Source organism: Drosophila suzukii, unplaced genomic scaffold (genome assembly GCF_043229965.1).
Source record: "Drosophila suzukii unplaced genomic scaffold, CBGP_Dsuzu_IsoJpt1.0 scf_9, whole genome shotgun sequence".
In the NCBI taxonomy this organism is placed as follows: domain Eukaryota; kingdom Metazoa; phylum Arthropoda; class Insecta; order Diptera; family Drosophilidae; genus Drosophila; species Drosophila suzukii.
The window spans coordinates 2,056,636-2,083,375 of record NW_027255941.1 but is presented as its reverse complement, the minus strand read 5'-3'; the positions used below and the strand labels follow the sequence as shown (position 1 = coordinate 2,083,375).

General features: G+C 40.3%; 1 protein-coding gene and 1 long non-coding RNA gene across 4 annotated transcripts in view; one reads left to right on the top strand and one right to left on the bottom strand.

The window, feature by feature from the left end:
- The window catches only part of stai (stathmin), a 249,359-nt gene that overhangs the window by 118,464 nt on the left and 104,155 nt on the right, over positions 1-26,740 (top strand). The window lies entirely within an intron of this gene.
- Positions 23,924-25,605, bottom strand: LOC139355122 (uncharacterized). Its single transcript, XR_011605856.1, has 4 exons — positions 25,352-25,605; positions 25,068-25,268; positions 24,417-25,000; positions 23,924-24,356 (listed from the first exon to the last, which is right to left on the bottom strand). It is a non-coding gene; the product is annotated as an uncharacterized lncRNA (long non-coding RNA).

Here is a 26,740-nt window from a genome sequence, read left to right as displayed (position 1 = left end):
GGTCATGGAAACGGCTTTGCCGTCTTATCTACCATATCAGGCTACCGCAAATGTCCAGCTTTTCCAGAAGAAAATGCTTGACATAATCTGGAACAACCAAAAAACAACCATCAATCAAATTTTACCTCCCTCTTTTCCTGCTCAGAGTGCTTGAAGTCCAGTTATACCCTCCCGTATTTTAATTTCTTGAGTTATAGCACTATGTTACCACTAGTTCAATTGATGAGATGCTTAAAACGAAACTCACTTCAATTGCTAACAATCAATTTTGGGGTTGTAGCCGCTCTTCACCGAGAGGTGTTCGGCTATTAGATCATATTAAGTCTTAAAATCTGCCAGTCTTTCACCTGAATGTGGACCAAATCCAACTGCAATTGTTTTTGCTATTTATTACGGTATTTCGCTTTACTTTCTGGCTGTTCGTACATGTACCAAATGAACTTTGTTCTGATCACATTTCTGTTGAAATACTTTTATGCGCTGCTGCTTCGCTCCAACTTACAACACCAATGCTTCTGTCTCGTCGGGCTAACATTGGACGTTTTAAGGATCATCTTACCATCCTTATTGAGAATGATGAATCTGCTGATCTGAGTTTTTCTCTAGATTGCCGCTGCCGCATCCACTGCTAACGGTAATCATTCCGCTGTTCCACAGTTAAATAATGCCCTTTGATGTCCTGTAATAACGACTCTGGTTAGGCAGAAGAGATCACTACGGCGACGGTGGATGCAAACGCGTCACCCTCAATACCTAGTTAATTTAAAAAGGGCTGATTCATTATTAATTAAAGATCTTTATGATTCTAAGTTGGACTATTTCCTCCGTAAACTTCGTGCTATCGATCCGCATGGTGATCGACGCTTCGAGCTCCGGAAATGCACTCGCGGGCTTCAGCGATAGCCTCTCCAGAAGTTTAGTTTGCTTCGATTGGAAGGTACTTGGGCAAGTAAAGCTGATGAACTAAAAAATTCGCTGATTCCTTGGAAGAACGATTTAAGCCTTTTGAATTGGTCACATATGAAGAGACTAATGTTACAGAAGCTTTTAATGACGTTCACTTTGGTTCTGCTTTTCAAATTCGGCCTATTGATGCAGTAGTTAATAACAAAATTAGGAGACTTGGGCCCCTGGGCATGACAGTATTGGCGGAAAAGTGGCTACAGCTCTGCCAGTGGAAGCTATTTCGTTCCTTACGCGTATATTCAATACTGTAATTGTACTTTCATGTTATCCGGAGCAGTAGAAGCATGCGAATGTTTTTATGATCCCCAAAAATGACGTCTTTCCCCGCTGTGCAAATTCTTTTCGACCCATAAGCATATTACCAACCTTCTCCAAGATTTTTAAGCGAATCTTACAAAAAAGGAGAGCTCGCAAATAACTGTCGGCCGCTTCTCGTTGTCTGCAAATAAGTGTCTGGCTGTTCCAAGACCGTTTTGTCGTGTTTTTCCAACTTAGCTTGGAGCGCTTTGAATCGCTAAAGTGCGCGTTGAATAGAGTCTCCTTACGTATCAATGCTGGATTTGGTCGGCAACCTATTTGAGTACTGACCTGGCTCAAGCCTAAAGAAACCCTGAGTAATTTGTCATCAGCGGATGTTGAGATGTTGGGAGATTAGCCGCAGGAGTTGTCGATTTCCCAGAATCTTTTGACAATTTCTGATAAGGAGTCTTCCTCAAAATTAAGGACTTTACGAAGTGCTGCTAGAGATGAATACTCGTCGCGAACGATTGAGTGCCCAACCGAAGCCACCCAACCTAGTTTGGTCTTCTTTGGGGATTGATAAACTATCTGCCATTCAAATTTGGCCTGACAAGCCAAAATTTTAAGACATGATAAACGCCCCATAATATAGAAGAAACACTACACTTTTTCGAAATCCCAAAACTAATCCTGTTTTTTCATCTATCACTACGACTGCCACTTGCTACAGATCAGAGCTCGTTTTTACGCAAACAGACTTTCTCTAACACTTTCCAGACTTATGAACAGAAAAGGTCTAACAAGACTGCACCCATGAGACCATTGGATACTTAGACAGCTCTCTCTTAGCGCCAGCAGCGTTTTTCGCTCTCACTTTTGTGTACATGCTTACATATGTTCTGGCCAAGAGAGAGCAATACATAAAATATGCAGTTTGTACCCAAGGTTGCGTAACATGACCAGCACCCAACAAATCAAGCAGTAGCCAAGTTGGGAACAGTACCAGGAGCCAGTTGCACCGACTGCAGCTGAGAATTGCTGATCAGCATATTATACGATATATCGTCTGACTAACTCACAGTACGACTCGACGGCACACTGATCATTTTTCAGGTAAATGAATTAACATAAAGATCTTTATACAGACAATTTATTGAAATATGCAAGTTTTTATAATTTACAAGTTGTACGAAATCGCTATGCTGATAAATAGTAAAAATTATTGTCTATATTGTTCTCCTTGCAGATTATAAAAATTATGTGCTCTAATTAAATACATCCATTATAAACCCATAAAAATACTTGAAAAATCTATTTGTTTGATGGTCTCTAGGTAAATCATAAAATTAAGGAATTTAAGTTTTCACTTGTCTACTTAGTTTACCAGCAAGGAGGTTAAGGAAGCTTTATTGAAAAAAAAGGATTGCAGCTATTTCCGGATATGCCTTAAGATTATGAACAGCACAATTTAAATATTTATAACATAGAAATGGCAAAGCCAAAAATTGAAAAAAGCAAATGGAATTTCGGGGCAGTTTGAGGTCGCTTATTGTACCAGCTTAAACTTATCAGCGGTCTTCGACCTATTTCCAAACTTCTGTTTTTTTTAAAGTTTTTATGTCAATATGTTTTTGCTGCAGGAGCTACTTGCCATGTTTTTTATTGGTACTTAATAAACTTAGAATATATAACGAGAAAGGAAGGCGAAAGGTTTGAGTGAAAGCTGTGAAACTATTTGTTTCGAGCATATCATGTTTTTCGATTTAACATTCTGTGCTGTTACGCTTAAGATGGAGCTGTTAGTGCGCCGCAGATGGCACACAGCTGTTAGCAAATCTTTTCTTTGAAGTTTTAAAATGATACTAAAACAATTCAGTTTTGGCGTTCAACCGATTTGGTTTCGATCGGCAGAACGGCGATCCTTGCTATGGCTCTCCTGACCAGTCCCTTTGCGGTGCGGATGACGACAACTCTTGCAATGCCATCCTCTCCTGCGATGACGCTGTCATCAAGTCTGCCAAGAAGTCACTTGGGCGGCGGCCATCCATTCCAACGTATACGAATTTATATTTGGATTTCCTAACAGGAGGAGTGACTTGATCGCTCACTCCGATGTTCTTTTATTGAATGCTTTTTAATGCTATTACATTGGCGCATACAGCTATAGATCGCTCAGCGATGTCGGCAGAGAGCCGGAAGAGCGGCGGTCGACACTTATGTATTAATGGGGTAAATATGTGTGAGGCTGACGGTGGGTCGCCGCGGGAGAGAGGGGTACTATGTTCACTTGGAGACAGAGCGGTCGCGCATGGCAATCATGCTGACTCTGCAATGTCCAGTCCCAGTGCACTCAAGGGTGGTCATATTACCGAGCGCTTGGGGAACTGCTTGGGTCCTTGATTTGTATGTAAGTGTTGTGGCCGAGTGCTACAATCTGTTTGTACTTATGTTAATGCATAACACTGAGTACAGTGTGCATTCGATTTGTGAAAAATAACGTAATTATATGAAGTTATTTTCTTACTATATGTATATATAATATAAATGAACATAATATTTTATAACACTATTTTTTTTTTTAGAAAGTGTTATTAATTTTTTGAGTCAGAAAGTATTTTTTTTTTTATATATAATTTTTTTTTCCTTTTATATTTCTTTTATAATTATGGTTCTTAATTTATGTATGGCCATGCGTGATATATGTATAAGAGAATTAAAGTGATTAGGAAGTAAACATTTTTAGTCTATCCTTATGTACTGTTTGTTCCTTATTTCTATTGTTTGATATTACTATGTTATCTTTTTCTTCTATACTTTCAACCTTATAGGGTCTAGTATATTTAAAGTCTAACTTATGCCCTGTTTCATTTTTCAATAAAACCTGATCTCATATTTTTAAATCAAAATCTAAAGTATTTTTGTCCTAGCAAATTTTTTGTTTCTGTTTATGAGATTCTAACATTAATCTGGCTTTTTAAAAGCTTTTTCTAGTCTAAACTTTAGCGTACGACTCAACGGCGCACTGATCACTTTTCAGGTAATTGAATTAACATAAAGATCTTTATACAGATAATTTATTGAAATATGCAAGTTTTTATAATTTACATGTTGTACGAAATCGCTATGCTGATAAATAGTAAAAATTATTGTCTATATTGTTTTCCTTGCAGATTATAAAAATTATGTGCTCTAATTAAATGCATCCATCATACACCCATCAAAATACTTGAAAAATCTATTTGTAAATCATAAAATTAAGAAATTTAAGTTTTCACTTGTCTACTTAATTTACCAGGAAGGAGGTTAAGGAGGCTTAATTTAAATAAAATGGATTGCAGCTATTTCCGGGTATGCCTTAAGATTATGAACAGCACAATTTAAATATTTATAACATAGAAATGGCAAAGCCAAAAATTGAAAAAAGCAAATGGAATTTCGGGGCAGTTTGAGGTCGCTTATTGTACCAGCTTAAACTTATCAGCGGTCTTCGACCTATTTCCGAACTTCTGTTTTTTTTAAGTTTTTATGTCAATCTGTTTTTGCTGTAGGAGCTACTCGCTATGTTTTTTATTGGTCCTTAATAAACTTAGAATATATAACAAGAAAGGAAGGCGAAAGGTTTGTGTGAAAGCTGTGAAACTATTTGTTTCGAGCATATGATGTTTTTCGATTTAACATTTTGTTTGGCTTGGGCGGTTTGTGGGCGTTAGAGTGGGCGTGGCAAACTTTCTTTGGGTCAATCGATAGGTATTGATGAGAGCAATACACTTCCGTTAAAATTTTTATTCTAGCATCAAAACTGTAGGATCCACAGTTGTGGGCGGCTTGTGGGCGTAAGAGTGGGCGTGGCACATTGCTGAAACAAACTTGCGCTGCGTAAGAAGCTCAGGAATCTGCACGCCAAATCTCAATAGCCTAGCTCTTTCCGAGATCTCAGCGTTCATCCGGACAGACGGACAGACGGACATGGCTAGATCGACTCGGCTAGTGATCCTGATCAAGAATATATATACTTTATGGGGTCGGAAACGCTTCCTTCTGCCTGTTACATACTTTCCGACGAATCTAGTATACCCTTTTACTCTACGAGTACTCTACAATGCAGTTTTGGCGTTCTGCTGCAAACATTCTCCCCCCTTTGGAATATTAAGGCTTTCAACCGATTGGGTTTCGATCGGCAGAACGGCGATCCTTGCTATGGCTCCCTGACCAGTCCCTTTGCGGTGCGGATGACGACCACTCTTGCAATGCTGTCCTTCCCTGCGATGACGCTGTCGTCAAGTCTGCCAAGAGGCCACTTGAGCGGCGGCCATCCATTCAAACGTATAAGAATTTATATTTGGATTTCTTAACAGGAGGAGCGACTTAATCGCTCACTCCAATGTTCTTTTATTGAATGCTTTTTAATGCTATTACATTGGCTCATATAGAGCCGGAAGAGCGGCGGTCGACACTTATGTATTAATGGGTAAATATGTGTGAGGCTGACGTAGGGTCGACGCGGGAGAGAGGGGTACTATTTTCACTTGGAGACAGAGCGGTCGCGCATGGCAATTATGCTGACTCTGCGATGTCCAGTCCCAGTGCACTCAAGGGTGTTCATATTACCGATCGCTTGGGGAACTGCTTGGGTCTTTGATTTGTATGTAAGTGTTTTGGCCGAGTGCTACAATCTGTTTGTACTTATATTAACGCATAACACTGAGTACAGTGTGCATTCGATTTGTGAAAAATTACGTAATTCTATGAAGTTATTTTCTTTCTTATTTTTCTATATTGTAAACATCTAGTCAATATCATGACGAACTATTAGCTTTAAGTGTGATAGATGGTCACACATAAATGTAATTTAGGATTTAAGAGAACCAGGGGATGGTCGTTTTAGACCGGTTTTTGGTGAGAAGAACACCTTTTTGGAAAGCAAAAAACTAAATAAAATAAAACGAAGCCCATCCTAGTGGCTTCTAAAAAACTAAGAACGTAAGCTGATTACAAATCAGGTGTGGGGTTTACCCCAGATCTTCTCGGGATGAAATACTCTGATATATTAATCCTGACAAAGGATGAACTAGCGAACCTGCTAATCGCAAAAGATGTACCAGTGGACGGCAAAGAGGCCATACAACAACTGCGAGCGATGGCAAAAGACGTACTGTCAACAGCTACCATGGAGTTGGACAATATTACTGAAAAATCGGATGACGAAGTCGATGATGTAGCTGAGAGTGTGCCAGGAGAGGACGGCCGCAATTCCGACGAACTGGCCGAAATTTTGAGCCAGGTGACCCTGTACAGAGCCCGGAAGGATCTTGCCGAGTTGAAAGTTCAAGTGGCCGCTTTGGAGAGCGGCACTGTGGACCGCAAACCTACCATTGACATTAAGGACATAGAATCAACCTTGCGAAATTTCTCTGGAGACGATCACGTTGGTGTTCATGCATGGATCCGTGAGGTGGACTTGGCTGCTGATATACACGGTTTGAGCGATCCCCAGCGTTGGCTACTGGGCAATCGCAAGCTACAGTGGTCAGCCCGTTCATACACGATGTACGAAAAATCCACCACCTGGAAGGCACTGAGCGAGTGTCTACTCAAAGTCTTTGGGTTCCAAATGACGAACCATGAGGTTGCAAAGTAGTTGCAGTCCTTAAAGGCGAATCGCTGCTACAATATTTCATAGTTATGCGTAATATTGCTAGACAAGGGACGTTCGAGGACACGGACGTTATAAATACATTGTGGATGGCTTGCAGGATCACACCGGCTGCGCAGCACCGTTGTATTACTGTGTTTCCCTCGATGAGCTGCGTGAGAAAATGATGCGTTATCAGACCGTACAGGCCGAGCTTAAACGAAAGCCACAAGCTCCACGCACGGCTGTACCTTTGCGACAGTCATCTTCCGCAAACATTTCGGATGCTCGTAATGCAGACGCTAACATAAGGTGCTCTAATTGCCGCTCAATGGGACATTACAGCAATCAATGCAAGAAACCGAGGCACCCAGAGGGAGGATGCTTCCATTGCTTTGAGACGGCACCAGGGAGTGCCCGAAGCGTATACGGACAGCTGCGTTGTGTACCAGTGACGAGAATGAAGAGGAAGACGATTCTGTTGGCGAAAACTCGTTTATTCAACTAGTAAGCATAAAATTACCTAGTAAACAGGGATGCATTGATATTGATAACATTTTTGCACTATTAGATACCGGAAGCCCCGTGAGTTTTATAATTAAAGAAATCATTCCGCAAGCTGTTAATTATGAAAACCTAGAAGATCGCCGTTTCCGTGGGCTCAGGGGAGAAAACATTTTGACAATTGGAAAAGTTAAAATGATACTTGTGTTTAAAGAAAAATACTATAGAATGGAAGCTTTTGTTATTCCTAGTCTTATATTACCGACGCCATTGTTATTAGGCAGAGATGTATTGAAACTATTGTCACTACTACTACAACTTAACTACTACTACTTACTTAGTAATACGTAAGACTGTACCAAATTATGAAAATAATTACTCACTAAACAATACTATTGCGGTGGCTTCCGATTTATACTGTGCATCCCTATTTACTAAGATGTCAAACTTAAAAAACATACCTTACCATAGCTTAAATAGGCAAAAATTTTGATGTTTATTTGTAAACACGGGCAGTTTGAGAACTTAAGGATGCCTTTCGGGCTTAAAAATGGACCGGCTGTAATCCAAAAGTTAATATCTCACGTATTAAGCGAGCTTGTTAGAAATCGTCAAATTGTTGTGTATATGGATGATATAATTCTGCCATCTAATACTGTAGATGAGCATCAAAAGGTATTAGCTACGTTGCTAAATATTCTTGATAAGTTTAGTCTCGAAATAAATTTCAAAAAAGTAGCTTCTTGCAAAAACGTATTGATTACTTAGGTTACGATGTTAGTGCTCAGGGGATTTTGCGTAACGATACTCACTTGGGAGCAATCAAACGATATCCGGAACCACTCAACAGTAAAGCGTTGCATTCTTGTCTCGGTTTATTCTCATATTTTCGAAAGTTTGTCCCTAATTTTTCACGCGTGGCAAAGCCCTTAACCGACCTATTAAAAAAAGTAGGGCCCTTTCCAATGCCAGATTCCGAAAGAAATGCCTTTGTGAAGTTAAGAACAGCATTGTCGAACCCGCCAATCCTGTCAATTCTCAACCCCCATTACGAAACGAAATTGCATACTGATGCGAGCTCTCATGGCTTTGGTGCAGTACTATTGCAAAAACAGTTAGATAAAAAGCTTCATCCCGTTTTCTTTTACTCAAGAAAAGCTACCGCAGCCGAGTCTCGTTTCCACAGTTTCGAGCTTGAAACCTTGGCAATTATATACGCTTTACGTCTTTTCCGTATATATTTGGAACACAAGCCTTTCCTAATTGTAACAGATTGCAGTTCCTTCGTTCAAACCTTGAGTAAAAAATCCATCAATCCTCGTATCGCCCGTTGGTCCCTTGCGTTAGAAAGTTTTAATTATTCGATAGCCCATAGGCCGGGTTCAAGTATGGCTCATGTCGATGCACTAAGTAGGCAAACGGAGTTGTTAGCTGATGACGTGGTTGAAGGAGTTTCCCATCCGTGTGTGACACCGTCTATGACTAAAAATCCGTGTGTACCTGATGTACCTTGTGAACCTGAAATCCCGGTTGAACCTAAAATACCTTGTGAACCTGAAAACCCGGTTGAACCTAAAATACCTTGTAAACCTGAAAACCCGGTTGATCCTAAAATACCTTGTGAACCTGAAAGCCCGGTTGAACCTAAAATACCTTGTCCTCCTGAAAATTCGATTGAATCCGTGAAGAAATCCCCGAAATTAGTAAACTTGTTGGAATTGTTGGAGCAGACCCATGCGACATTGATTTGCTTTTGCAGACGGAGCAGGTGAGGGATGACGAAGTGCGTACCTTGCGACAGAAATTGGTGAAAGGAGAGATAGAACGGTTTGTTTTAATTGATGGAATAATTTATAGAAAGAATGATAACGGAAGGTTATGTTTGTATGCCCCAACTCAAATGCAAGAACAGTTTATCAATTAAGTTATGAAAAGTTGGGTCACCTTGGAGTTGATAAATGTGTTGATGACCTGAAAAGCAAAGTTGAATCCTTTATCCGCAATTGTTTGCCATGCATCCTTCATTCAGTACCTAAACGTGTCCATGACCGTACCCTCCATAGTATTCCGAAGGTCCCAATTCCGTTTGATACCATTCACATTGACCATTTGGGTCTGTTGCCTTGTATCAATTCAAAAAGAAAACACCTGGTAGTTACTATCGACGCTTTTACCAAATTCGTGAAATTGTACGCAGTTAATTCTACCAGTACCAAAGAAGTTAATGCCAGTCTTTCAAAATACTTTGAGTATTATAGCCGCCGCGACGAATTATTTCGGATCGTGGTACCTGTTTTACATCATTTCAATTTTCTAGTTTCCTAAGTGAGCGAAATATAGGGCACGTTAAATTTGCTACCGCAGCCCCTAAGGCGAACGGTCTGGTGGAACGCATAAACCGAGTGTTAACCCCGATGTTAGGTAAACTATCCGAGCCGTTGAACCAATCCGATTGGTACAAGTTAATAATTCCGTTCAGAAGAGTACTGGAAAAACTCCTAGTATTTTGCTTTTTGGTAGCAACCAGCAGGGACCCGTTGTTGACGAATTATCCGAATATATTGAGGAGTAGTTAAGCCTTTCTAACCCGTGTGATATTACCTCCGAAAGGATAAAAGCTAGTGAGAATATTAAACGGTCACAATCTCGTAATGAATCCATATATGCCCTAAGACACAAAGCACCCATGAAGTATAATTATAATGACTTTGTTGCTATTCGCAATGTTGATGTTAGGCCTGGACATTGTAAGAAATTCGCAAATAAATACCGTAAGCCATACAAAATTAGTCGAGGACTTCCCAACGATCGCTACGAGGTAACCATTCAGAGCGGTCCGCGCCTTCATAGTCCTGTTCTTCCTCAGCAGCTTGCTCAACGTTGTTTATCCGTTGGCGCCTCTGACCAGTCATTCTTTCCGAAAGGTTTGGTATTTTTGGATTTTGAGGAGTGGGAGAATGTGTATTATTCCCCTGGGATGGTTTAAAATTCGACGGATGTCTGCGCCAATAATCATTATTTTTATTTTGTTTTTTGAAGAAATGGGGATTTTTTTCCTGGCCGCGATCGTTCCCTAAATATTTCCCTCATTTCTCGGGCACTCGCTGTTGGCCCTTGTGGAAGTCAGTATTCTGATTTCTCTGCTCGACAGCCTCTGCCTTCCTAGCTGGCAGATCTCTGGCCTGTGCTGGAAATACGAAATAGGACTTCTTTAGACTCGAAATAAATACATTGTAACGGCCTGGTAATGCGCGCTACTGCCATTATATGGTTTAAAAAACTCATAGGCGTCTGTGGCGGACTGCCTCCATGCCACGTATTTATCCTGTATCCCGGTAAAGTCTGAAATCGACTTTACTATGTGTAATGGTATATCGCACGGCACTGGTACTGGATTTACTGCTATTCTTTGATATGTTTAAACTTCTGGCGCCTCTCCGCGCAGACTCTGTACCTGTTGGTTAGCTGCACTAATTTGATTTTGAAATTCGGCTCTAAGCCTTTGTTCCTGTTGAGGCAATTTGGCCCGAACCAAAGCTTCTATGCTGGCTGCGTTCATAATGTCTATGTCTTCTTCTTGTACCTGTGGTGGTTGATACCCTTGGAGAACTTGGTCCCACTCTTCTTTACTTTCACTTTCAATTTCGCGTTTAAACTCTCTATATGGACCCTCAAAACTCATAAGGCTACTCTATGGTCAACATTAGACACTTATACTATATGACCGAATATTTGACTCGGCTGAAATTAATTTGGGTTTGGGGTTTTATATATCTATTATTTTTTTTTTATATTAATATATGTATTTAATATTAATAACCGGGTGTTTGGTGTCCAATATAACCAAACAAAATTTTTTATTACTCGAAGGCGGTAGAGCAAATATTTTTTATCCACAAAAACAAATCACACTTGCTATAGGAATATTTGAATAAAAAAATTTTCGTCCGTTTATATAACGTTCTATTTATATCTATCACTGTGTATGTGTTTGTTGCTTTTTCTTTATCTTTTTTTTTAAATATGAAGCTGCATTAATAAGATCATACCACTTACATATTTTTTGTCTAGAATTGTGGGTCGTGAATTCTATAAGTTTGGTGCAAATTAAGTATTCTAGTTGTAGTCTTCCCTCGCCGCTGCACACTGGGCCAGCCGATCCGATTTTTGGCCAAAAATACGTTTTTTTTTTTTAAGAAAATGACAAGACCGAGTATGGAGTCCTTTTTATTATACATTAAACTAATTTATGCCAAAGTTTCAAAGAATTCGGGCAAGTAGTTTTTTTTTACCGTATTTTTAAAGTTAAAAATTCATCAAATATTGATGGAAATGAAAAAAAATCTAGAAGTCAAAGATGCTGATGTAGCTGTTCGACTTCTTCACAGAACTTTTAGAAGTCATTATTTTCAACAAGTAAAAAATTATAAATAGCTCTTCTGACTTACTTGTTTCCTAAAAGAAACTTTTTCGTTGATTTTTACTGCTTTTTTTAGCAAATGAGTACTTTGCTTTTCGAGTGCTTTTGAGTGCCATCCCCGAATGAAGTCATTACATCAAAAATAAATTCTTTAATTAATTTACTAAAATCGCTCATCGCCGACTCGATGCGGTTTTGCCTTAGTTTTCAGTAATTTTAGTTTTAGTTGATGGCTTAATTTGAAGTCGAACCATTTTGAGGACTTATGTATGCCCAAAGGTATGCTGCATTTCTTGTACTTTCTTCGGAGAAGAACTAAAATATATTATAAAAATATAAATGTAGCTTACATAAATACGTAGTCGAAGGCCTCGTAGCTAGCACTACCCCCTATGTTAGTATTAGTTTTTTAAACTTTACTATGATCTCAAATTAATAAATAAATAAATAAATAGCATACTTTTGTGATGACTTCAGAAAATGTCAAATTAACATTAAACGAATTAAAAAACAATATTTTTCAAACAATTTTTTTCTAATAATTTGATTATAAGAATCTAAACAGATAGCAAGAAGAAAAAAATAGAAAATTTTGTTAGGTCGATTATTAATAAACGTTCAAGTGGGAGCCTCCGAAAGTAGCAATTTTTAACGGTTCATAAATCTCAAACGACATCATATTTTATGGTGGTGTTAATTTTTTTAATTTGTTTTCTCTCATACTTAATCGTGGCTGTCAGTGCGTGATGTCTAATCGACGATATTCCAATTGGTGTTGGTGGCCGGTTGGCCGGTGATCGACAAATGTTGATTTAGGTAGTTTAGGATGGAAGGGTTACTGCCCTTCTTAACCTGCAGGCCTAGAGACTCAGACAGTTTGAAGTGATAAGAAGTTAACTGCGGTTTGCCGCAGTTAAATCAAATGGAGCACAGTCTCTTTATTCAATGAATGACAAATGAGAACTAAAACTTATAAGCTGAACCCTGGCTAAACGTGGCCGGCAAGGCGGCCGTTTGTCATACAAAAATGCTGACACTAGCAGAACTCACCATGCCAAGAACCAGGCACGGTCCCTAAAGGGTGACCCGAGAACCGCCCACGATTTGTACCGACTTATAAATTTCTCCTTAACTGTGTTAATTTATATTCTTAATCAAGATCACTAGCCGAGTCGATCTAGCCATGTCTGGGTGTCCGTCACTTCGTCTGTGCGTCTGTACGTATGAACGCTGTGAACTCGGAAACTTTAAAAGCTGCAATAGTGGACTAGACATGCGGACTCAAGAGATTCCTACGCAGCGCAAGTTTATTTCGTCAGTGTGCCACGCCCACTCCAACGCCCACAATCCGCCCAAAACTGCGGCTCATACAGTTTTAATGCTAGACTACAAATTTTGACTGATATGTATTATTTTCATCAATACCGATCGATTATTTGAAGTTTGCCACGCCCACACTAACTCCCACAAACCGCCCACAAGCTTCAAAAAATCGTAAATATGAACGCTGTTCGTACCCAAAGGTACTCAACATGACCACACCCAACAAATCAAGCAGTAGCCAAGTTGGGAACAGTACCAGGCGGTCAGTAGCACCCACTGCATATGAGAATTGCTGATCAGCATATTATATGTCTCACTAACTCACCGTCTCACCGACTCAACGGCACACTGGCCGGCCAATGCAGTCAGCACATTTTGCAGTGTCTGCCGAGCCAACTACACAAACTGCTACCATAATCAAAACTCCCTGACCTACCTACCTACTTTAGAATATAGCGTACTTCACTAATCATTACACTAAACTTCCCTCTTCCAAGTAGTATATAAACATGTATCAAATGAAGAATAAATCAGTTATCAACGCATCTCATTACTCCGCGGTTCTACTTCCTACCTCTGGGAATAGGGCTCGTAATACACTATCTCCACTAGCAGCTAACGTACGTTAGCTCAACCTAAGCGCAGTTCCGCATTGCCTGTGGTCCGGCAACGCAGTAACCATCGTTACCATTGCCGCGACGCGATCGTTCTGCCAGCAAAACTTCCCCATGCCAGCGACAAGTGCTCATTACCCCCTTGTCCAGCGGTAGTGTCTACTTCGGCTAGGCACAAACATTGGTGACCCCGACGTGATCCTTTAACAACAAAGGATCACACTCAAGCAACCCCCTTCCCACCAAAGGCTGAACCTCTGACTAGATACTCAGCTTCATCCAGCTACACAGGACACTCAGCTTAATCCAGCTTCACAGGATACGCTTCTTCTTCCAGCGTCACAGGAACTGCAGCTTAATACAGCTTCACAGGATACGCTTTTTCTTCCAGCGTCACAGGAACCTCAGCTTAATCCAGCTTCACAGGATACGCTTCTTCTTCCAGCGTCACAGGAACTTAAGCTTCATCCAGCTTCACAGGATACGCTTCTTCTTCCAGCGTCACAGGAACTTCAGCTTCATCCAGCTTCACAGGATACGCTTCTTCTTCCAACGTCACAGGAACTTCAGCTTCATCCAGCTTCACAGGATACGCTTCTTCTTCCAGCGTCACAGGAACGTCAGCTTCATCCAGCTTCACAGGATACTCAGCTTCATCCAGCTTCACAGGATACTCAGCTTCATCCAGCTTCACAAGATTCTTTGTTTCCAAGACACACAGTTTTGCTACCTAGATGAAGAAATCCAGCAAGCGGCATTACCCACTGGAAGTGAGTACTCTTCACGATTAGTAGCACTTAAGGAGCTGGTCAAAAAATATCAGAATATCTTTCTGGACAACATGCCGACTGGAAGCGGGCTTCCAAAGGCCCCGAGACGAACGTCGGCCAACATCAAGATCACAACAAGAGATCAAGTCAAAGGAGATTTCGCAATTGACACGGTGATCCGACAGTTGCAGAGAAGATGCAACGAATTGGAGTCATCATTAACATTAGCCTCAAACGCCGGCACCCCAGCCCTACAAAGGCACCTGGATCTCCATTGGGCGTTACTGAGCCAGGCCCACGACGAATTGGACAGTACACCTGGGGCCGCAGCCCTGGCAGAAGCAGAGCTAGCTCAATTCCACACATTATACGAGGAACACGAAATGAACCTGCTTCGGGAAAACGACGCGCCAATGAGCCTAAACTTGGCACTTCCGCCAATTAGCATTCCGGAGTTCAACGGCGAGTATCTAGACTGGCCACGGTTCCATGAATTCTTTGTGGAATTGGTACATAATAAACCATATTCGGCCAGTCAAAAACTACATATTCTACAGAGTTCGCTTCGTGGTGAAGCGAGAAACGTCTTGAGAGACACAGCCTTCTCACAGGATGTCTATGACGACACCTGGTTGCGTTTAAAGGCCAGGTACCAGAACGGAAAAATACTAGTATTCGCCGCCATAGACGGCTGCTCGCGCCAACTAAGGGCCTTACATGACACTATCAAAAACTCAATGAGTACTCTTAAAATCCTCTATGTGAGCACAATATGATGGGATCCACTCCTGTGTTTTATTATCAGAAGAAAACTAGACCACCAGTCTCTAGCTGCTCTAGAAAATTCAGCGGATGCACCAACGGAAATTCCAACGTTAAGGAGTGTACTGACGTTTATTGAACGGCGCGCTTGCATGCTGGAGACGATAAGCGCTCAACCTACAGCAACACTACGCCATCAGTCAGTTCACAACGAAGAGAACTGTAAGATTTGTCACCTAGGACCACATAATCTTAGAGCATGTAGCCGTTTCCGATTGAAATATCTGGAACCGGAGGAAAAGTATCAACAGCAATTAGATCAACACTAAAGCTCTCATTAGTTACATCAGGGTTTGAAACACTAATAGAGGTATTTATTATTCCCACAGTCATTACAGACCAACCGTCAGTACCGATTGATACCGATCTTAATATTCCCGAGGGACTGCCGATAGCAGATCCTCACTTTCGGCAACCTGGACCCATTGACCTTACCTTAGGGGTTGAGGTGTATTCTCGTGTAATAACGGGTGAACTTTTTGAACTAGGACCTAATAAACCTTTGGCACAAGGCACTAGGCTTGGTTATGTAATCACTGGTTATATCAATAAAGAAACCTCACCTGATACGGAAATCAACCCTAACGCTGCTTATAAGCCAACAAAAGATAAAAATCCGATGAATATAGAACCGACGACTCATCAATTTAAAACCTACAAGAAGGCTGACTTTGGTTCAACATTTCTAAACTTAACGAAGGAATATGTTAGTTTTGTTGCAGAATGTCCACATACCACAGACGTGCCAAATGATCAAGTTCTACGAGGGCACAATTTCAGTCCCCACAGTAATGTCAATTTTATCGCAAAGGGGAGTGTTAAGCAGCATCAAGAAGATGTGAAGGACCTGAATCACAAACATGAACTTCAGTTGAAGGAAAGATCCACCTTGGTCAATGATTTGTTAGGTGCTTCCTATACAATTCGGTCAAGGGCTGACCGACATCACGACTTAATTGAGGGTACCCCTCAATGGGGGGGGGAGAATGTTCGTACCCAAAGGTACTCAACATGACCACACCCAACCAATCAAGCAGTAGCCAAGTTGGGAACAGTACCAGGCGCTCAGTAGCACCCACTGCATTTGAGAATTGCTGCTCAGCATATTATATGTCTGACTAACACCGTCTCACCGACTCAACGGCACACTGGCCGGCCAATGCAGTCAGCACATTTTGCAGTGTCTGCCGAGCCAACTACACAAACTGCTACCATAATCAAAACTCCCTGACCTACCTACCTACTTTAGAATATAGCGTACTTCACAAACCATTACACTAAACTTCCCTCTTCCAAGTAGTATATAAACATGTACCAAATGAAGAATAAATCAGTTATCAACGCATCTCATAACTCCGCGGTTCTACTTCCTACCTCTGGGAATAGGGCTCGTAATACACTATCTCCACTAGCAGCTAACCTACGTTAGCTCAACCTAAGCGCAGTTCCGCATTGCCTCTGGTCCGGCAACGCAGTAACCATCGTTACCATTGCCGCGACGCGATCGTTCTGCCAGCAAAACGTCCCCATGCCAGCGACAAGTGCTCATTACCCCTTGTCCAGCGGTGTGACCCGGTAGTGTCTACTTCGGTTAGGCACAAACATTGGTGACCCCGACGTGATCCTTTAACAACAAAGGATCACACTCAAGCAACCCCCTTCCCACCAAAGGCTGAACCTCTGACTGGATACTCAGCTTCATCCAGCTACACAGGACACTCAGCTTAATCCAGCTTCACAGGATACGCTTCTTCTTCCAGCGTCACAGGAACTTCAGCTTAATCCAGCTTCACAGGATACGCTTTTTCTTCCAGCGTCACAGGAACCTCAGCTTAATCCAGCTTCACAGGATACGCTTCTTCTTCCAGCGTCACAGGAACTTAAGCTTCATCCAGCTTCACAGGATACGCTTCTTCTTCCAGCGTCACAGGAACTTCAGCTTCATCCAGCTTCACAGGATACGCTTCTTCTTCCAACGTCACAGGAACTTCAGCTTCATCCAGCTTCACAGGATACGCTTCTTCTTCCAGCGTCACAGGAACGTCAGCTTCATCCAGCCTCACAGGATACTCAGCTTCATCCAGCTTCACAGGATACTCAGCTTCATCCAGCTTCACAAGATTCTTTGTTTCCAAGACACACAGTTTTGCTACCTAGATGAAGAAATCCAGCAAGCGGCCTCACCCACTGGAAGTGAGTACTCTTCACGATTAGTAGCACTTAAGGAGCTGGTCAAAAAATATCAGAATATCTTTCTGGACAACATGCCGACTGGAAGCGGGCTTCCAAAGGCCCCGAGACGAACGTCGGCCAACATCAAGATAACAACAAGAGATCAAGTCAAAGGAGATTTCGCAATTGACACGGTGATCCGACAGTTGCAGAGAAGATGCAACGAATTGGAGTCATCATTAACATTAGCCTCGAACGCCGGCACCCCAGCCCTACAAAGGCACCTGGATCTCCATTGGGCGTTACTAAGCCAGGCCCACGACGAATTGGACAGCACACCTGGGGCCGCAGCCCTTGCAGAAGCAGAGCTAGCTCAATTCCACACATTATACGAGGAACACGAAATGAACCTGCTTCGGGAAAACGACGCGCCAATGAGCCTAAACTTGGCACTTCCGCCAATTAGCATTCCGGAGTTCAACGGCGAGTATCTAGACTGGCCACGGTTCCATGATCTCTATGTGGAATTGGTACATAATAAACCATATTCGGCCAGTCAAAAACTACATATTCTACAGAGTTCGCTTCGTGGTGAAGCGAGAAACGTCTTGAGAGACACAGCCTTCTCACAGGATATCTATGACGACACCTGGTTGCGTTTAAAGGCCAGGTACCAGAACGGAAAAATACTAGTATTCGCCGCCATAGACGGCTGCTCGCGCCAACTAAGGGCCTTACATGACACTATCAAAAACTCAATGAGTACTCTTAAAAACCTCGATGTGAGCACAAAATGCTGGGATCCACTCCTGTGTTTTATTATCAGAAGAAAACTAGATTACCAGTCTCTAGCTGCTCTAGAAAATTCTGCGGAAATTCCAACGTTAAGGAGTGTACTGACGTTTCTTGAACGGCGCGCTTGCATGCTGGAGACGATAAGCGCTCAACCTACAGCAACACTACGCCATCAGTCAGTTCACAACGAAGAGAACTGTAAGATTTGTCACTTAGAACCACATTATCTTAGAGCATGTAACCGTTTCCAGGAAATGGACCCCAAAACACTGCGCCAAGCCATTATTCAAGTAGGAGCATGCACAAATTGTTTGTCTACGGCTCATAAGGTTGAAAACTGTGGATCACCGACCACTTGTCGAGTCTGCCAGCAACGGCATCAATCACTGTTATACAAAGGACCCACTAGCAATCCAGTGGCCGGCGCAGTAACCATTGCAGGCTACGACGACGTAGGGGGATATACTCTGCTCGCGACCACCAAGGTATCATTACAAGGGCCAAACGGTCAATTACAAACATGTCGCGCTGTAATAGATGGTGGATCACAGAATAATCTTACCTCAAGGAGAATGGCAGATCTGCTATCTCTAAAGGAAAGGTCACCGATTGAAATATCTGGAATTGGAGGAAAAGTATCAACAGCAATTAGATCAACACTAAAGCTCTCATTAGTTACATCAGGGTTTGAAACACTAATAGAGGTATTTATTATTCCCACAGTCATTACAGACCAACCGTCAGTACCGATTGATACCGATCTTAATATTCCCGAGGGACTGCCGATAGCAGATCCTCACTTTCGGCAACCTGGACCCATTGACCTTACCTTAGGGGTTGAGGTGTATTCTCGTGTAATAACCGGTGAACTTTTTGAACTAGGACCTAATAAACCTTTGGCACAAGGCACTAGGCTTGGTTATGTAATCACTGGTTATATCAATAAAGAAACCTCACCTGATACGGAAATCAACCCTAACGCTGCTTATAAGCCAACAAAAGATAAAAATCCGATGAATATAGAACCGACGTCTCATCAATTTAAAACCTACAAGAAGGCTGACTTTGGTTCAACATTTCTAAACTTAACCAAGGAATATGTTAGTTTTGTTGCAGAATGTCCACATACCATAGACGTGCCAAATGATCAAGTTCTACGAGGGCACAATTTCAGTCCCCACAGTAATGTCAATTTTATCGCAAGGGGGAGTGTTAAGCAGCATCAAGAAGATGTGAAGGACCTGAATCACAAACATGAACCACAGTTGAAGGAAAGATCCACCTTAGTCAATGATTTGTTAGGTGCTTCCTATACAATTCGGTCAAGGGCTGACCGACATCACGACTTAATTGAGGGTACCCCTCAATGGGGGGGGGGGGAGAATGTTCGTACCCAAAGGTACTTAACATGACCACACCCAACAAATCAAGCAGTAGCCAAGATGGGAACAGTACGAGGCGCTCAGTAGCACCCACTGCATATGAGAATTGCTGATCAGCATATTATATGTCTCACTAACTCACCGTCTCACCGACTCAACGGCACACTGGCCGGCCAATGCAGTCAGCACATTTTGCAGTGTCTGCCGAGCCAACAACACAAACTGCTACCATAATCAAAACTCCCTGACCTACCTACCTACTTTAGAATATAGCGTACTTCACAAATCATTACACTAAACTTCCCTCTTCCAAGTAACATGTACCAAATGAAGAATAAATCAGTTATCAACGCATCTCATAACTCCGCGGTTCTACTTCCTACCTCTGGGAATAGGGCTCGTAATACACTATCTCCACTAGCATCGCCTGTGGTCCGGCAACGCAGTAACCATTGTTATCATTGCCGCGACGGGATCGTCCTGCCAGCAAAGGGTCCCCATGCCAGCGACAAGTGGTTATTACCCTTTTGTCCAGCGGTGTGACCCGGAAGTGTCTACTTCGGTTAGGCATAAAAAAACGCGGATATTTCGGAAACTATCAAATATAGAGAATTGGGATTTCAGATTTAGATTTCGTAGACTTGTACGCAGTGCAAGTTTGTAACGCGAATATGCCACGCCTACTGTAACGCCCACAAAACGCCCACAAAACGCCCAGACCTGTGGCGCCCAAAATCTTCATGCTAGAAACAAATTTTTAGGAGAAATGATTTAGTCTCGTCAATACCTATCGATTTACCCAAAAAAAGGTGTTATTATAGTTTCGGCTATAACCGTTATTTTGGTTATAGCCATTACTTTGGATGTATCCGTTATACTGATAGTTACCTCGGTTATTGCCTCCCGCTGTAATTATTTCTGAAATTGTTACCGCGATAGTTGTTTCCTCTTTGTGTGTACAATATTGAGTTTGAATTGCCCGCCATTTCAGTACTGCATTGTATGTACTTATTGACGGCTTCATTCATAGTTGAGAAGTTGCCTGCCTGTTAATTGTTTTTAGGCGGCCATGCTCACAATTTTTAACCATTGTGGTGATGGCTTCCTTTGTGGAAGGCTGGTAAGCCTTCGTCAATGTCCGAAGCTTGAAGGAGCTTTCTTAAGTTGTCTGTTTAAGATGTAAATTTCTCGGCTGTTTTGCCTTTCTCGCTTGTTTTCGCCATTTTGGCTTTGACTACGTCGGATGTTTCGCCGACCATAGTGTCTAGCAATTTCTTTATGATTGAATTTATTGTTGATTCATTCTGTCCTTTGTATAGTGTAGATCCTATAAATTTGGATTTAATGATTTCTACATCCAAATCTTCGAATGTGCCTTTAGTCAAGTTAACCAACTTCAAGGCTGTTATAAACCTTTAAAGATTATCTTTTGCCCGTTAAATTCCGGGACGGCATTCGAGATATCTTTTATGTATGCCCTTTGGGCCGCTGGATCTGCCATTATGTTTTCTTTTATGTCTGGCACGCTTACACTCAGGGAAAAAACCGTTCTCAGCGTTGTCGATTTCAGTATTTTCGATCTCAAAAGTGAGCCAAGAACGACTCATACTAAAAATACTAAAATCGTCATCGAAGTCTTCTCGGTTTGAGAACGGGGCTTTGAGAATGGTCGATCTTAATTTCAGTATGAATCGTTCTCGGTTTCAACATCGATAGATCTCGATTTCGAGAATAACCGTTCTCGGTTTCAACATCGGCTAGATCTCGATTTCGAGAATAACCGTTCTCGGTTTCGTCATCGCATCGATCTTGATTTCTGTATGAATCGTTCTCAGTTTCAGCATCGCATCGATCTCGATTTCGGTATGAATCGTTCTCAGTTTCATCATCGCATTGATCTCGATTTCGAGAAGAACCGTTCTCGGTTTCAACATCGCATCGATCTCGCTTCCAGAACCAATTCTCAATAAAAATGAGCCTTACGGCTTTAATGTCATTATTAAGGGTATATACATGGAGGGGGGCGTTAAAAAGTCTGTCAAATTAAAAATGTAGTTTTTTAATGGATTTTTTACAAGTATGATCTTAAATGACAATTTTATTCTACTTCAACTTTTTCACAATAAACATAAACTTCAATTACATTTATTTTGTGAATTAAAAATTGCTTAATTTTAAATAACATAAAATTATTATTATTTAAACCTAAATAATAATTAATTTTATAAGTAGTGCCCTTATATTCTAATTGGTTATAAAATTTAAAGTTATTTACACTCCCATGGTTTTTATTTATTTTTAATGCAAGATTATTATTTAAAATACCTTGCTCTTTCGATGTAAGTCTTAAATACGGCTCAAAGATTTGACATGGTCCGTCAGAAACTTTGCAAACTTAATTTGACATTTAATGGCTAAAGTATGGGGAGGATTAATTCTTGAATTTACATTGTGAAAATAGATCTTTGAGTCCTTGTGTTTCGCCTCAAACCTCATGCACCACAAATATCTTAAAGATCCATACTTTTCAATGGCTGTCACATAATGGACCATAAAATGGTGTTTAGGCTTTAATTTGCTGAATAATTTAACGTAAACAGTGTGATGTTTTTGCACTAAGCTTCGTAGCGTTTCTAATTCCTTTTTCTTATAATTTGACTTAAATAAGAACTCTTTTATATCAAGTAAAGTTAATAACAATTCCATTTCTTCATTACCGTGTGGAACTCTATCTCCAATCATCAAGGGCAAGAAGTAAGACATTCGGTGTCGCTTGCAGACGTTTTTAAATTACATGTTTTTAGTCGATTCATTTCGATTTTTACAGACGAATTGCCAACTTCTGTTTCTCCGTACGGAAATAGCAATTTTGTGGTATTTATTTCATTTAAAGAGATTATTCCTTTATTTATTAATGAAATAAGAATGTGGCAAATATCATATTTACATACGCTTTCGAAAATTTCGTGCATAATGTCGAAACAAAAATTATTTATAACTTTAAACGACAATAACTCGTTGAATATGCAATTTCGCTTCAATCCACTTTCTCGAAAATTATTCAACTGTAAGTCTTCGTAATAAGATTGTTCAGTTCGTAAACTTTCTTCCATTTCGGGTTTCGTTCTAGAACAAACGCGGCAATATCGCTTTGAATTAAATGATTGGACATAACCAAGTATGCTGTTAACAGCTAAGTTTTCGCCAATAACAATATAAACCGCACTTTTTGCAAGCCGTATTTAGTTCTTATTATTATTCCACTCTCAAGAACTTTAAATTCTTCAAACTAAATGGTAAAATTTCCATTTCCACACTTTTTAAGCTTGTCTGTCGCTATAAATGCGGCACGAAATATGTATTGAACTTTAGAAAGTAAATATCTTGGCATTAAAGGAAAATTAATGTAGGAGCCACATATGGAGAATGTATGGCTTCCTAATGCACTGTTAATTTGAAAGTATTCTATGTATAAAACAAATGGCACAACAATGTCTGGATCAAATTGCTTTGCTATAGACTTAAAGACTTCTCCAGATGCCAAATTTGTTAAGTCATTACATTTTAAATTTTGTTGTATGTTGCTTAATGTTAGCTCCAAAATATTTGGTATCTCGAAAATTCTTTTTACTGTAAAAGCCAATGGCATTATAAAGACGTCATTTGACTTCGGACCCAAGGTGGGATTTCCTTTCAATACTATTTCTGTTAATTTATTATCAATGGAAATTTGTTTTCGCTGCCTATATAGATTTGAATCGGTTAATTTTTTTAAAAATGTGTGCTCTGTCTTACAACCTTCAAATGGATCTTTGCAAAATCCAAGAATCGGAATAATTCTATCCACTGTTTCCGGATTTACTTGCTTTTCAATATTGTTTTGAATTTGCAATACGTGTTTCCCCGGCATAAAAGTTAGTTCATATAAACTTAAAGTAAATTCAAGCGATTTTTGTTTTAAAACGTCTATCATTGATTGTATGCTTTGGGCTTCAAAACATAAATTTGTTTGTTCTTCCTCATCCTTTTCTTCAACTTCGTCAACGGTTTGATTGCACTTAGAGAATAAAAATTCTTCTCATGAATTTCTTCGATTTGGAATTGATTGCGTATGTAATCTAATTAAGTGCCGCCGAAAACTCAGGAAACTTGTAAAAATTTGTGTGCAGCCATCCTGCTGACAAGGCAGCCTCAAGGATGTTCTTGTTAACAGATGCTTAATCTTTAAATGGAATATTAAATTGTTGGGCGTTAGAAATAATTTTCGACAGCAATAGCAGATATACATGTTGAAAAAGATAATTTTTATTCATGAAATCGATTAAATTTTGTAAATTCTATGTCTATTTCAAAAATGATCTTTTGAACTGCGTACCAAGCTTGCTCTGAGGCTTTCGGGTAGCTCAGCGAGTAAGACAATCTTAGGAAGGAGTCACACTTTACCAGCGAATTGTCAAAGTAAACAAAGAAATCTAAGAACTCCAGCTCAGACGATGCGGTAATAATTATAAATGGCAGTATTGTTGATCCCTCTAAATACTTTTCCCTGACTATATTGTTGATACGACATTCATAGTCATTCAAGCTTGAAAGCAGTAGTATCATCGAAGTTGAGCATCCGCTATTGTCGGTTTTTGGTTCCTTTTCCCGTTTTGATTCAAGATCCGAGATGTCGGCGGCAAGACGGCAAAATAAGGGTCAAGTAATCCTGGGCGTCTGTAAAAATAATAATTATGTAGTTATGACAACATTTCTTTGCGTAAGCAGAAAACTTACCAACGTTGGCGCGTTCTACATCAAGTAGTTGTCGCTTGCAGTCTTCGTTGTGGATGTTTAAAATATATCAGAACTTTGTCTTTAAAGCTGTTCCACCTATCGAACAGAAGATTTGTCTTTCCTCGGTAAAGGAAATCAAAGTCAATCTTGATCTATGGAAAAATATAAAATACATAAATCACTCTTATAATTTTAAAAAGAGAAACAGTAAAGCAACAATACAAACGAATGCAAGGGGACAATCACCACTAAGGAACCTAAATACACAGACAATCAAATAAACGTATGTATGTAATATTATCAAAGTCTTGCATGAATTCTAAATTGCTTAGAGACTTTACATCTTCTTGGCGAATTTTACATGTTTTTTCTCAGAGTCTACAGACTTCGCTCCAATCCGATGAGTCTCTCTTTAAATGCAATTTTAATGACAGTGATAGTCCCTTGTCGTCGTCTTCAAAATCGTGTGGAATATTTTCATCATCTTTGCTAGATAAAACTTTTCGACGTCTGTTCTTATACTTAGAATATAATTTTCCACTGGGGTTACTATGTTTTTTTCCCCGAGGAATAAAATAATAGTCCTTAAAATAAAATCAGAATGTTTCAAAATAAAATTAAAATGGTTTTTGATTGTGGTTTAAGTATTACCCGGCTTTGCGCTTCGCAAGGAAAAATGCTTATAATCTCGTCCAACAACTTTGAAAAATCTGCGGTTTGAACCACAATGTTGTTGCGGAAAATCACTTCTGTGATTATATTTATTAAAAAATTCCTTTGCGTTTCCGTCAACACTTTGTTGTTGAGTAAATCGCGGCCCAGTTCTGACGATTGCAGTAAGGAACGCAAGCTCTATGAAATATATGCAATTTTTTGTTAGCTAATATTACATAATTTGTTTTCGGAAAAAGTTAATTTGAGTAAGATGAGATTACCTGTTTTAGCACATTATTGGTGCTTTCATATACAAATTCAGTCGCTACTTTTTTTAACTGGAACTGCGTTTGGCACTTAAGACTGTAAGATTATTTTAAAGAGAAAAACTTAGCTTAAAATATCTAAATTGTCAAAACAGAACAGATACGAGCGCGATTACTCTTAAATGTATCATCACTTTTGTGGAACAAAATGTAATAAGTTTCTAAGTTTTTTCTAATTTTTAGGTCAACCAAGGGAAGAAGTTGTTATATTAATTTGTAATATTGTTAAGATATCTGAAATAAACAACATGGCATCCTCACTTTTTTTGTTAATATTTTAATTAAGGAGTTATTGTTAACTAAAGTATAAATCGTCTGCAGTATCATGAATTTAGTAGTACATTTCTTACTTTTGCTTTCTTCCACTCCGTCAACCTGATGGAGGAATGGCCTCTTTAATTTCGTCGTCATTTATGAATTGAAACCCCTCATAAGAAACCCCGGCTCCTAAAACAAGAAATGATTTTTATTAATACTATACTAGAAGACAGTTAAAATTTTTTATCTTGCATAAAAATTGTGGGCACCACAGATTCGGGCAGTTTGTGAGCGTTAAAGTGGGCGCGGCATTTCGCGTAACTTGCACTGCGTACAAGGCTACGGAATCTAAATCTGAAATCCCAATTCTCTATCTTTGATAGTTTATGAGATATCCGCGTTCATATTTACGACTTTTTGAAGTTTGTGGGCGGTTTGTCGGCGTTAAAGTGGGCGTGGCAAACTTTTTTTGGGTTAATCAATAGGTACTGATGAGGACAATACATTTCAGTTAAAATTTTTATTCTAGCATCAAAACTGTAGGAACCACACTTTTGGGCGGCTTGTGGTCTTTAGAGTAGGCGTGGCACATTGCTGAAACAAACTTGCACTGCGTAAAAAGCTCAGGAATTTGCATGCCAAATCTCAATAGACTAGCTCTCATAGTTTCCGAGATCTCAGCGTTCATCCGGACGGACAGACAGACGGACAGACTGACATGGCTAGATCGATTAGGCTAGTGATCCGGATCATGAATATATACTCTTTATGGGGTCGGAAACGCTTCCTTCTGCCTGTTACATACTTTTCGACGAATCTAGTATACCCTTCTACTCTACGAGTAACGGGTATAATTAAAGATGTGCGCTCTTGGAAGCGCTGTCCGTTCACTTTTCCAGGGTCCGGCTTGCCGCGCCGAACGGGGCCGGTGCTGTCTGCACGGGCTTCTACTACTCCAGTGCATTCTCTGTTGGGGCACCGGTGCTGGCTGCATAGTCGCGTTTCAGATCCTTCAGGCTCAAATATGTTCTTCGTATATCCTCCAGGTTAATTACTGTTCCTCGCAGTCCTCCAGGTTTATTACTG